The sequence below is a fragment of the Mobula birostris genome, chromosome 10, assembly GCF_030028105.1.
Source record: "Mobula birostris isolate sMobBir1 chromosome 10, sMobBir1.hap1, whole genome shotgun sequence".
Classification (NCBI taxonomy): domain Eukaryota; kingdom Metazoa; phylum Chordata; class Chondrichthyes; order Myliobatiformes; family Myliobatidae; genus Mobula; species Mobula birostris.
Window position 1 is genome coordinate 64,364,421 of NC_092379.1, and position 13,221 is coordinate 64,377,641.

The following is a 13,221-nucleotide window of genomic DNA, read 5'->3' on the forward strand; positions in this document are numbered from 1 at the left end:
CATATCTTGGGTAATGATGAGTTTGAGTACAGAGAGGAAATTAAGAACCTGGTGGCATGGTGCGAAGACAATAACTTATCCCTCAACGTCAGCAAGATGAAGGTCATTCTTATATTTTTAATGCAACCATATTTTCAGAGAGCTGTATTGGTGTATTTTAAGTGCTTACATTTTTTAAATTAAGATTCTTAATCTGTAACCAAGTAGAGTTTTTGCATTGAAACTAATAGGGCATGCTGATTAATTTGAAAATTTTTGTTTTGCAAAACATTTTTCTTGAAACATAATCTCTTCTCGAATTTAACTGATAATTTGTATTGCCGCAGGTTGAAGTTCCTACACTCTGGTTAATCCCAAGCTTGGAAAAAGTTTGGAGATAATTGGACATTTATGTTGCTACTTGGTAATCAGTGGGAGCTGGCTTCACTTTGGAATCACAATTTGAAATAGAGATGTGATCTGAGAAAAGGAGCAACTACACAGTTCAAAACAGCATTTGTTTCAAAGGTACATTTAAGGTCAAAGAAATGTATACAATATACATCCTAAAATACTTTTTCTTCACAACCATCCATGAAAACAGAGGAGTGCCCCAAAGAATGAATGACAGTTTAACGTTAAAACCCCAAAGCACCCCCCAGCTCACTCCTGCTACGCGTAAGCAGCAGCAAATTAACATCCCCCTGCCCCACCAGCCGAAAAAGCATCAGTGCCCCCCCACCAAGCACTCAAGCGTACAGCAAAGCATCGATAAAGACACAGACTTCCGGTACTCCAAAGACCACTTGTTCACCCAGTAATTCAACGTACCATAGGCTCCCTCTCTCCCTAATAAGGGGAAAAAGAGGTGTCCCTGTTCTGTTCTGTTGTCATCTGGATGAGGCACATTCAGGCTAATGCTATAGATTTCGTTGCCATTCTTTTGAAGGCCAAGAATTCTTCTGGTTGATGAGAAAGTGTAAGTTTGCTATTGTTCCTCAAAATTATGAGGATAGCATTGGGGCGGGGGGGTGAGGATTTGCAGAATAAAAGTTTGTTTTCTGAAATAGCTAAATCATCTCAATAAAGTTTCTGCAATAATAATGTGCCAAATGGGAAGGTAGACTTAGCCCAAGACTGCTGAGCACTTTACATCCTCTCAGTCACTTTATAGATGGCTTGATCTCTCTTGTGTTTGATTTGGATTTTCTAATTAAATTATCTTTATAACCTTAAATAGTTAATGATGTTGAGTTGATTCAAGTTCTGTCCCTTCAGTAGAACTTGGTCTTTACAGTACACTTAAATCACTTAAAGCAGATAATTTGGACTTTCCAGAGAAAATCAAGCCTGATGACTATTCAAAATCTTAGCATTAGAAACTTCTCTGTATTTGCCTTTTGGATTGTTGAAAATAGTGGTAATGTAAGTAGATTATAATAAATAGTTTTTGAAGTATTTTGTGCTGAGTTATGAAATACCCTAAATCCAGTTTTAGAGTGGAGCCAGTGAAAATGCTGCATGGTTTTCCTCAGGGCTGCTTCTGATTAGTTTCACCATAAGGAAACTAGGATGAAAGTCTTAACATACAACTATGCCTCAAAATATAACCAACTCAGTGCTTCAGAAACAGCAGTCCTGTTGTTCAGTACCTGATATTTAGATGAATACCAAAGCTCAGGTTTAGTGGTGTTATTGTTAATTGTTTTGCATTACAGGATTAACTTTCATTATGCAAACTTATTTTATTGACTATATCCTGGCAGAGTTCTTTGAGCAATACTCCACTTTGCTTTTGGCAAGAATGGTTATTTGTAGAAAGTAAACACATGAAATCAGCTTGGACTGAGTATAGCAACACACATCAAAGTTGCTGGTGAACGCAGCAGGCCAGGCAGCATCTCTAGGAAGAGGTACAGTCGACGTTTCGGGCCGAGATCCTTCGTCAGGACTAACTGAAAGAAGTGATAGTAAGAGATTTGAAAGTGGGAGGGGGAGGAGGAGATCCAAAATGATAGGAGAAAACAGGAAGGGGAGGGATGGAGCCAAGAGCTGGACAGGTGATTGGCAAAAGGGATATGAGAGGATCATGGGACAGGAGGTCCGGGAAGAAAGACAAGTGGGGGGAAGCCAGAGGATGGGCAATAGGTATAGTCAGAAGGACAGAGAGAGAAAGAGAAAGAATGTGTGTATATAAATAGCGGATGGGGTATGAGGGGAAGGTGGGGCATTAGCGGAAGTTAGAGAAGTCAATATTCATGCCATCAGGTTGGAGGCTCCCCAGACGGAATATAAGGTGGTGTTCCTCCAACCTGAGTGTGGCTTCATCTTTACAGCAGAGGAGTGGGAATTTACCCATTCCCATTCTGACATGTCTATCCACGGCCTCCTCTACTGTAAAGATGAAGCCACACTCAGGTTGGAGGAACAACATCTTATATTCCGTCTGGGGAGCCTCCAACCTGATGACATGAACATTGACTTCTCTAACTTCCGCTAATGCCCCACCTCCCCCTCGTACCCCATCCGCTATTTATTTATATACACACATTCTTTCTCTCACTCTCCTTTTTCTCCCTCTGCCCCTCTGACTATACCCCTTGCCCATCCTCTGGGTTTTCCCCCCCTCCCCCTTTTCCTTCTCCCTGGGCCTCCTGTCCCATGACCCTCTCATATCCCTTTTGCCAATCACCTTGGTTCCATCCCTCCCCCTCCTGTCTTCTCCTATCATTTTGGATCTCCCCCTCCCCCTCCCACTTTCAAATCTCTTACTAGCTCTTCCTTCAGTTAGTCCTGACGAAGGATCTCGGCCCGAAACGTCGACTGTACCTTTTCCTAGAGATGCTGCCTGGCCTGCTGTGTTCACCAGCAACTTTGATGTGTGTTGCTTGAATTTCCAGCATCTGCAGAATTCTTCCTGTTTGGACTGAGTATACATTTGCAGGTTTCCCCCACCATCCGAAGGTAGGGCGTTCCTATGAAACGGTTCGTAAGCCGAAATGTTGTAAAGCGAAGAAGCAATTACCATTTATTTATATGGGAAAATTTTGTGAGCGTTCGCTGACCCAAAAATAACCTACCAAATCATGACAAATAACACATAAAACCTAAAATAACAGTAACATATAGTAAAAGCAGGAATGATATGCTAAATACACAGCCTATATAAAGTAGAAATACTTCTCTACAACGATTGCCTGCACAGATCTCCGTAGCGAAAATCTCACGCAAGCACTCTCGGCAGAACATCTCACGCAAGTGCTGTTGGCATAAACGTGCTGTCCAGTAACCTTTAAGCTATGAGGCTGCCAAATCTACCAAATAACACGTAAAAATACACAGCCTATATTAAGTAGAAATAATGTATGTACAGTGTAGTATCACTTACCAGAATCGGGAAGACAGCTTGCCGAGCAAACTGATGATGGTGTGTTAGACTGAGTCGTCGCAGGCTGGGTGGTGCACTGGCCCCCACCCTCCGGGCCGCCAACCCGATACATTGCCGCGAAGAACGCAGCAGTAGCCGGGAGGCACACAGCACATCTTTAAGAAAAAAGCCAAAATAATCATGCTAATTAATTAGGTGCCGCCGACACATAATTGTCTGCTCAGACCTGAGGCGATGCAATTGGAAATCGGCACTGATCTGGGCTGACAATTACGTGTCGGCAGCACCTAATTAATTAGCTTGTTTATTTCAGCTTTTTTCTTAAAGATGTGCTGTGTGCCTCCCGGCTACTGCTGCATTCTCCGCGAATCGATACAGTATCTGTCCGGAGCCTGGGTGTTGGAGTGGTGGGACACGGGGGTGTCATCTCATCGTCGATCAGGGCAGGCAGCTCATCTTCTCCTATGACTGCCCGCCTCGATGTCGAACATCGAGGTTCGTCGTCCGATGTGGAAGGCTTGCTTGACTGCTGAGCCTCGCGCATTTTTCTATCATACAGTTGTTTGTAAGGACTCAAACCATCCTGAAAATATCCCCTAAACCTATGTACCCTTTCAAAATTAAAGTCGTACTTTATCATTGCAGCGAAAATCTCACACAGTTGCTTCACATTCAGTTCCTGGATGACTTCACTTTCAGCCCGTTCACTACTGCATTCGGTTTCGATTGTTATCCTTTCCTCTTCCAATTGCATCAGCTCTTCATCCATCAGTTCTTGGTCATGGGATGCCAAAACCTCTTCAACATCATCTTCGTCAGCTTCCACAAGCCAAACTCACTCTGTCCTTACTTCGTTCACCACGATCGAAACGCTTAATTATGTCTAGTTTTACGCTAAGTGTAACACCCTTACGAGTTCTTTTAGGCTTTTCCAGTACCTCAAAACTCATCTTGCTAACAGCTGCTCACAGGCACATGTTAAAGCAATGCCGTTCTGAATCTGAGGAGAGCGGCTGCTCGGGACGTGCGCAGCTTTTTATCGCACGCTGATTTTTTTATCACGCGCTGCCTTTCTTCGTAACAGTGAAAACACCTTCTGAAAGCGAAAACAGGGTACTAATGTAGGTCTTTCGTAACAGTGAGGTTTTGTAAAGCGAACGTTCGAAAAGCGGAGGACACCTGTATTCGGTGGAGTGGTGGGGTGGTTGTCTCTCCACTTTTGTGATTTAGTTGTTGTGTTCTGTTACAGCCTTATTTCATGTTTATAGGATGTTGGATTAACCATTACTGGCACCAACTTTAGAATAACAATAGGCCATTTCACCCCATGGCCCTAGGGCTATGAGTGACTAGTTTTTTCAAGAGTAACTACTTTCTTCTTTTAATGAGAACATAGTAAGCCAGGAAAGGAGTAAATCATAATTGGCCTCTGGCATTTAATAAGATCAAGGCCTATCTTGCCTTAACTTTAACCCCTTTTCCCTTTCTCTCCTCATGCCCTGGCATCAGACTACAAGACACACAGGAGGAGAATTAGGCCTTTCAGCCCATTGAGTCTGCTCCACCATTTGGTCATAGATGATTTGGTAATTTTTCCCCCTCAGCACTATTCTCTTGCCTTCTCCCAGTAACCTTTGACAAGAACTTAATAACCTTCACTCTAACTATACCCAATGACTTGGTCTCCATGTTGATCTGTGCAAATCAATTTCACGAATTCACCACCCTCTGGCTAAACAAATTCATCCTCATCTCAGTTCTAAAGGGATGTCCTTGTATTCTGAGGCTGTGCCATCTGATTCTGGACTCCCCCACTATTTGAAATGTAAGACCATAAGATATAGGGGCAGAATTAGACTGTTTGGCCCACCGTGGCTGATCCATTTCCTTCTTAGCCCCAGTCTCCTGCCTTCTCCTGTTTCCCTTCAAGCCCTGACTAATCAAGGATCTGACAGCTTGTGCCTTAAATATTCCCAATGACTTGACCTCTACAACCAGGTATGGCAGCGAGTTCCACAGATTTACCACTATCTGGCTAAAGAAATGGGCATCTCTGTATTCTGAGGCTGTGTCCTCTGGTCTCCGACTCCCCTACCATAGGAAGCATCCTCTCCATATCCACTCTATCGAGGCCTTTCAACATTCAGTGGATTTCAATGAGATTTCCCTCACCCGCACCCCCCCATTCTTCAGAATTCCAGTGAGTACAGGCCCAGAGCCTTCAAATCCTTCTCATATAACCCTTTCAATCCCAGAACCATTTTGGTGAACCATCTCCAATGTCAGATAAGGGGCCAAGAACTGCTCACAAAACTCCAGGTGAGGCCTCATCAGTGCCCTAAAGCCTCAATATTATATCCTTTTATATTCTAGTCCTCTCAAAATAAATGCTAACATCACAACATCACATTTTGCCTTCCTCACCACAGACTCAATCTGCAAATTAACCTTTAGGGAATCCTGCATGAGGACTCCAAATCTGTACCTCAGATTTTTGAATTTTGTCTCCATTTATTTATTTATTATTATTATTATTATTATTATCTTTATTTCTTCTACCAAAATGCATGACCATACACTTCCCAATACTGTATTCCATCTGCCACTTTGCCCGTTCCCTTAATCTGTCTAACACTACATCCCACTACGCCGGATAATTTTGAAAACAAAGCTTTTTCTCTTCGTTTTGACCTCCGTCCACACTGAAACAGCGTTTTCATCCCCTGAAAACAGAGATTTTTGTAAACACTCTCCAGAGTGTAAATTTGAAAACGATTGTTTCGCGTTGTAGTGTGGACGGGGTAAACGGCGAGGTTTAAAAATGTTGTCATGACAACCCAACAACAACAGTGCTTTTTCTGCTTCTGCTTGGTACTGCGCAAGCACTGCCAAACGGCTGTTCTAACGCGCAGTCAATGTGAACGGCATGAGAGTTAAATTGTAAAGTAAGCTTTTTTGACTAGATCCCCTAAATTGATTTGATTGAGTCTATCTTTAAAAATATTAATGTCAGAAATACTGCGCAGGTCTAGCGGCAGAAGATTCCAATCTCTTGTTGATCTTGGGTAGAGGATGGCTTCATGTGTGTGTTGTTTACTTTATTGTCTACGTTAATAGTTTGTTTGGAATTAAAGATCTCCACGTTTTCCACTGCTTTGCTGACTTTGTAGTCGTTTGTAACTCGCAGAAACAGCTTGACTTCATTGTCTGTCTAAACGAAGAAGTCCGGTCTGATTTTTCCAGTGGAAGTTTTCTTTGTATTCCTCGAAGACATTGTTGAAAACTCTCTTTCGCTGTTGTTGTTGGTACTGTAGTTTTATTCTATGGAAATAGCACGACACCGCAGTGGAAACGTAAATATTATACCGTTTCCTCTTTGCTTGTTTTCTGTAGATGTGTCTGCGCATGCCCAGTAGGAGTAGATTCACCCAAATATCCGTTTTGGTGTGGACAGAGATATTTTGAAAAACGCGTAGTGTGGACGCCAGTCGCTTTTACTGGAAACTGGCATTTTCAAAATTATCCAGTCTAGTGTGGACGTAGCCTAAGTCTTTCTGTAGTGACTCTGCTTCTTCAAAACTACCTGCCCCTCCACCTATCTTTGCATCATCCATTCTTGACCATTCAATATTCAGTAGGTTTCAATGAGATTTCCCACCTCCATTTCTCTAAACCCCAGTGTGTACAGGCTCAGAGCCTTCAAGTACCCCACATAAGTTAACCCTTTCATTTTCAGGATCTTTCTTGTGAGGCTCCTCTGGACCCTCTCCAGTGCCACCACGCCCTTCCTTAAATATGCCCAACACTGCTCACAGCAATCCAAATATGCCCCGATCGACACCTTAGAAGTCTCAGTATTACAACCTTGCTTTTATATTATAGTATCTTGAAATGAATGCAACCATTGCATTTGCCTCCCTCACTTGACTCAACTTGCAAGCTAACCTTTAGAGAAACCCACTGTAGCGGTTACTTGAAAACAAACTGGAACCGCTGAGGGGCTAAGCCACGGTAATTGACACGGCATGACATACTTCCAAATAACGAAGTCCCAAATTTAAAAAGTATGTTTGGTCCTTCATTATGATTCCAGGAAGGAAACTAAGTTAGCGATATTGTAACCTTAGTGCAACATTAATGTAATTAAGCATTCTAATAATGTTCCAATTAGCATAACTAATTAACAATTGACTAGCATAACTAAATGAAGTTGGTGTATTTAAGCAGTCAAAAAGATTCATTCTCACTTCCTCTGGCTACTGACTAACTAACCCAAAGCACGAATGCGTAACTATACTCATTTTCTTCTACCACGCCCTAACCCAAGTGACAGATTACCATCAAAAATGCGCCACAAAGTACAATACAGATTAGAAAAAAAGATACATGGCTCCCACATTCCAGCCACTTAATTATTACACTATAATTACAATAACTCCTGTAACTGGTAAATCAAGTTAAGTTTATTGTCATTTATATATATATAATATACATGTATATATGTGTGTGTGTATATATATATATATATATATGTATATAACTTATATAATCATATAATATATTTAGAAATGAGACAACATTTCTCCAAACCAGGGTGTGAAGCACAGCACTACACATAACACACATTACGCAAGTTAGTTTATGAAGGCAAGGATGAGATCTACAGATTAATCACGCAAATGACAAACTGATGTGCATTAATATTAAATATTGTAAGGTACAGAACAGATTAACCAGTGACACTTCAAATATGATGCGGCTGGAAGTTCAGAAGCCTTGTGGCTTGGGGGAAGAAACTGTTTCTTATCCTGACCATTCTTGTTTTTATGCATCATAGTCTCCTGTCTGATGGTAGGAAGTCAAAAGAGGATGCAGGATGGATGGGTGGGATCCTTAATAATACAAGGGCCTGCAAACGCAGCACTCCTGATAAATGTCTCTGATGGGTGGTAGGGAGACCCCTATGATCCTGTCAGCTGTTCTCATAGTCCTTTGTAGAGACGTCTGGTCTGATGCTCAACTGCTCCCATACCAGATGGAGATGTAACTTGTCAGGACGCTTTCAATGGTGCTTCTGTAAAACGCAGTTAAGATGGGTGGGAGCGATCCTTGCTTACCTCAATCTTCTTAGGAAGTGGAGGTGTTGCTGTGCTGCCTTTTTCAGGGTGGGTGATATTAAGGGTCCAGGTGAGGTCATCCCTGATGTGAACTCCCAGGAACTTGGTGCACTTAACTCTCTCTACGGAGGAGCCCTGAGTTCGCAGAAGGGATGGTTTATCTGCATCTTCCTTAAGTCCACAATGATTTCCTTTGTCTTCTCCATGTTCTGGCGTAAGTTGTTTTCTCACACCAATCCACCAACCGCTCCTCTTCCTCTCTGTACTCAAATCTTGTCATCATTCTTGATATGGCGAACCACTGTTGTGACATCCACAAACTTGATGACACAGTTTGAGCTGGATCATGTGACATAGGTAAGTTCTCCTTGACCCACTGTTTCTAAAACAAGTTTGACATGTATTGGACCTGCTTCATCTACCAGGAGCATAAATGTCTTCCTTTTGGAACTCTCCTGGTGATAAGGATGGTGAGGTCTTCAGAAGCAACAGATGGTCGGGTGTTAGTGCTTTCAAATCATTGGGATTGGGGGATGCTTTAGTAATTGGATGACCATTGATAATAACCTCTACTTTGCAAAAGACTGTGTGGAAACTATCTTCATCAAGATTCTGTACCTTCATGGTGAAATTGAGGACCTTTTGCACGGACCCGATCAATCTGTCCCATATTCCTCCATGATGTGAATCTACTCAATTCCTTTGTGAAGAAGAGCATCATTGATCTGTCAATTATTTCACTTTTCCAATGCCTTTTTGCAACTCCCACTCAGCTCCAACAAAGCTTATTGCTTATCGAGAGCAATAAAGTTCACGAGCTTGTCCTCGTCTTGATAAAAAAACATCGAAGTGCGTTAATAAAGGAATCTATGTCTAAAGAAGATACTACTTCAATGCGAACTGCTTGTAAAATGGGTAAATATTATCCCATACCTCTTCATGCTCCCTCTGCTTGTCATCTCAAAAGATCCAAAATAGTCTATTCCCATACATGTAAATGAAAGTTCATCTGGAGAGATCCTGTCTGGGGGTAGACATTCATGTGCTGGCATTCTGGAGCTGTGTGCAACTGTCAACAAACAACACATTTAGACAGGATTCTTATAACTACTAGCACTGGGAACCCAGTAGTTTTCGTGCAATCCGGATTATCTGTAGTTATGGCCACTATGTCCCACCTCTAGGCGTACGTGCCCTACTAAGCCATCCACCAACTCTCAAGACACCATCTTCAAGTACTGGATCAAGCTTGAGAATATGGCTGTTCCTTTTCACACTTTCTCCCCTTTGCAAACTTGAGAATTCATCTGCAAACACACACAAAATGCTGGAGGAGCTTAGTAGGCCAGGCAGCATCTATGGAAAAACGTATATTCAACGTATTGGGCAGAAACCCTTCGACAGAACCAAAGGGTTCTGGACTGAAATGTCGATTGTTCTTTTCAACATAGATGCCGAGTTCCTCCAGCATTTTGTGTGTGTTGCTTGGATTTCCAGCATCTGCAGATTGTCTCTTGTCTGTGAACTCATCTGCAAGTCTCCTTCTTTGGCAAAACCCAGTAATCTCCATTTCAGCCTTCCTGACCTCCTCTGCTGAGAGACAATCTCGGCTGATCTGACCTTTGCCCTTCTCAGTTTCTCTCTCCAAAGAATACTCTTGTTCTTCATCCAAGTCAGACTGAGGAAGAATGATGTTCAGTTGCTTCCTTTTCTGACTAAGAAACAAGAGCAGGTTCTCTAAGATTCCTGGCCATTGTCTTCCTCAAATGGATCTAAGATGAGAAATGATGGATTATACGTGTTACTGCATCTACCTCCTCTTCAATCTACATGGTACCCACTGTAACACTCCTCTTGACTTCCGGATCATCTAACAGAAGTTCTCCAGATCATTCAGAGTTCGCAAGCCGTTTGCTTTCAGGCTGTGATGCTCATGTCTCGTTCTTCTGGTGTGCTTTCACCTTCAACCCTTCAGAAGCCACGGAAGGCTGCTGGACCAGACAATATTCCTGGCAGAGTACTTAGAGGATGTGCAGACCAGCTAGCAGATATTCTCACTGACATCTTCAACATCTCCCTGAGCAGTGCCGTCATTCCTATGTGCTTCAAGGCTGCCACCATCATCCCTGTGCCGAAGAAGTCTTCAGTGCCCTGCCTCAACGACTACCGTCCTGTTGCACTCACATCCATCATCATGAAGTGTTTTGAGAGGCTCGTCATGAGACACATCAAGACCCTGCTGCCCCCTCACTAGACCCCTGTAGTTCGCGTACCGTCCCAACCGTTCAACAGACGACGCCATCGCCACCACTCTTCGCCTGGCGGTAACCCACCTGGACAAAAAAGACACGTATGTTCGAATGCTGTTCGTAGACTTCAGTTCAGCATTCAACACAATCATTCTTCAGAAACTGATTGGAAAGCTGAGCCTACTGGGCCTGAACACCTCCCTCTGCAACTGGATCCTAGACTTCCTGACTGGGAGACCTCAGTCAGTCCGGATTGGTAGCAGCATCTCCAACACCATCACATTGAGCACAGGGCCCCCCCAGGCCTGTGTACTCAGTCCACTGCTGTTCACTCTGCTGACCCACGATTGTGCTGCAACACACAGCTCGAATCACATCATCAGGTTCGCCGACGACACGACCGTGGTGTGTCTCATCAGCAGGAACGATGAGTCAGCATACAGAGAGGAGGTGCTGCAGCTAATGGACTGGTACAGAGCCAATAACCTGTCTCTGAATGTAAACAAAACAAAAGAGATGGTTGTTGACTTCAGGAGGACACGGAGCGATCACTCTCAGCTGAACATTGATGACTCCTTCGTAGAGATTGTTAAGAGCACCAAATTTCTTGGTGTTCACCTGGCAGAGAATCTCACCTGGTCCCTCAACATCAGGTCCACAGTAAAGAAAGCCCAGCAGCGTCTCTACTTCCTGCGAAGGCTGAGAAAAGTCCATCCCCCACCTCAACCCCCCCCCCCATCCTCACCACATTCTGCAGAGGTTGTATTGAGAGCATCCTGAGCAGCTGCATCACTGCCTGGTTCGGAAATTGTACCATCTCAGATCACGAGACCCTGCAACGGATAGTGAGGTCTGCTGAGAAGATCATCGGGGTCTCTCTTCCGCCATTACAGACATTTACACCACATGCTGCATCCGCAAAGCAAACAGCATTATGAAGGACCCCACACACCCCTCATATAAACTCTTCTCCTTCCTGCCATCTGGAAAAAGGCACCGAAGCACTCGGGCTGTCACGACCAGACTATGTAACAGTTTCTTCTCCCAAGCCATCAGACTCCTCAATACCCAGAGCCTGGCTTGACACCAACCTACTGCCCTCTACTGTGCCTACTGTCTTTATTATTTATTATTATTTATTGTAGTGCCTGCTCTGTTTTGTGCACTTTATGCAGTCCTGGATAGGTCTGTAGTCTAGTGTAGTTTTTGTGTTTTTTTTTCTTACGTAGTTCAGTGTAGTTTTTGTATTATTTCATGTAGCACCATGGTCCTGGAAAACATCTCATTTTTACTATGTTCTGTACCAGCAGTTATGGTTGAAATGACAAAAAAAAAGTGACTTGACTTGACTTGATCTGTCCAGTTTGCTTGAAGTGTTTACATACCTCCACTGAGATACTTGCAAGACCTTAAGAATTTCTGAAACTCTGTTTGCAATGAAGGTTCGGAACCTGGAAATTTCATTCTTGATGTGCTTCAGTACAGAAGTACTATCGGTCCAAAACACTGAGTCCTGAAGCTGTACCTACAACTCCTTCCTCCACATGTCCATACGACCTACCATAGGAGCAACAGTGAGCTTTATACAAGGAAGGAAAACTGACTTCAATGGAGCTACCCTAGATTATCCCATGATAAAAGCACCATGCACCTGAGGGCACATGTTGTACAAGAATAGGTAGGTCACTGCTCCACAGCCGTCTTTGCTTGCGTCACTTGGTGTAACTCTGCAGTGGTAACTTCTCCAAAATCCAGGGGTTTCAAACATCTAACAGCATCGAAGTCTTCCAACTGGCAAAGTTCTTCCAGTCAGTTTGTCCACTCGCAAGCAACTGATGTTGGTATAGTGTCATCCCAGCCAAGCCCCTTTTTTAACCAGATCTTGTAGGATATTAGCAGATAGCACCACCAGACTCAAGATTCCTAAAAGATCATAGATGGAACTAACTGTGGAGAGGATTCCCCTTCTGGTCAGTGGTCTATCTTAACCGTGACTATTGTTCCTTTGATCAATCTACTTATTTGAAATATGGTGGCATGAAGTTCTGTGGCTTCTGGAATTTTATTTAAGTTTAATTAAATTTTGTCTGATTTATTTCTCAGCATCTATCGCATCTTTGTACATTCTGATATGGTTGATATAGTGATATTGGAAGAAAAATTAATACCTATTGTTATCTATTAATAGAGAGAATAATTGCTAATTAATTGGTTTTTACTTTGAGCTTGGTCTCTGGTGATGTGTCGACACACATCGGTACCTGACTAGAGTCAAAAGTAGGACAGTTTTGGTTATATTTGAATTCCGCTCATACTTTGCTAATGTCATTCAGTTCAGATGTTCAAAGTGTATGCACAAAGTATAATGTCAATATCTTCTTTATGTTAATACTAAGTGTGGTGTACAGTATATGACCTCTAGTGAAGTGTCAAACTGAGTGTAGCAACACGTTAAACCGTTTCACCAAACTCCGTGGTGAGGAGCAGT

General features: G+C 42.9%; 1 protein-coding gene across 3 annotated transcripts in view; it reads left to right on the forward strand.

Moving 5' to 3' along the window:
• Positions 1–13,221, forward strand: part of LOC140204071 (plastin-3-like) — a 146,838-nt gene that overhangs the window by 24,009 nt on the left and 109,608 nt on the right. Inside the window, exon 2 of one of the 3 annotated variants that reach the window (XM_072270366.1) lies at positions 327–507. The exons of the other annotated variants lie outside the window; for them this stretch is intronic. The gene's annotated coding sequence lies outside the window, so the exon portion shown is untranslated. The remainder of the gene's footprint in view (positions 1–326; positions 508–13,221) is intronic. 3 annotated transcript variants of the gene reach the window in all.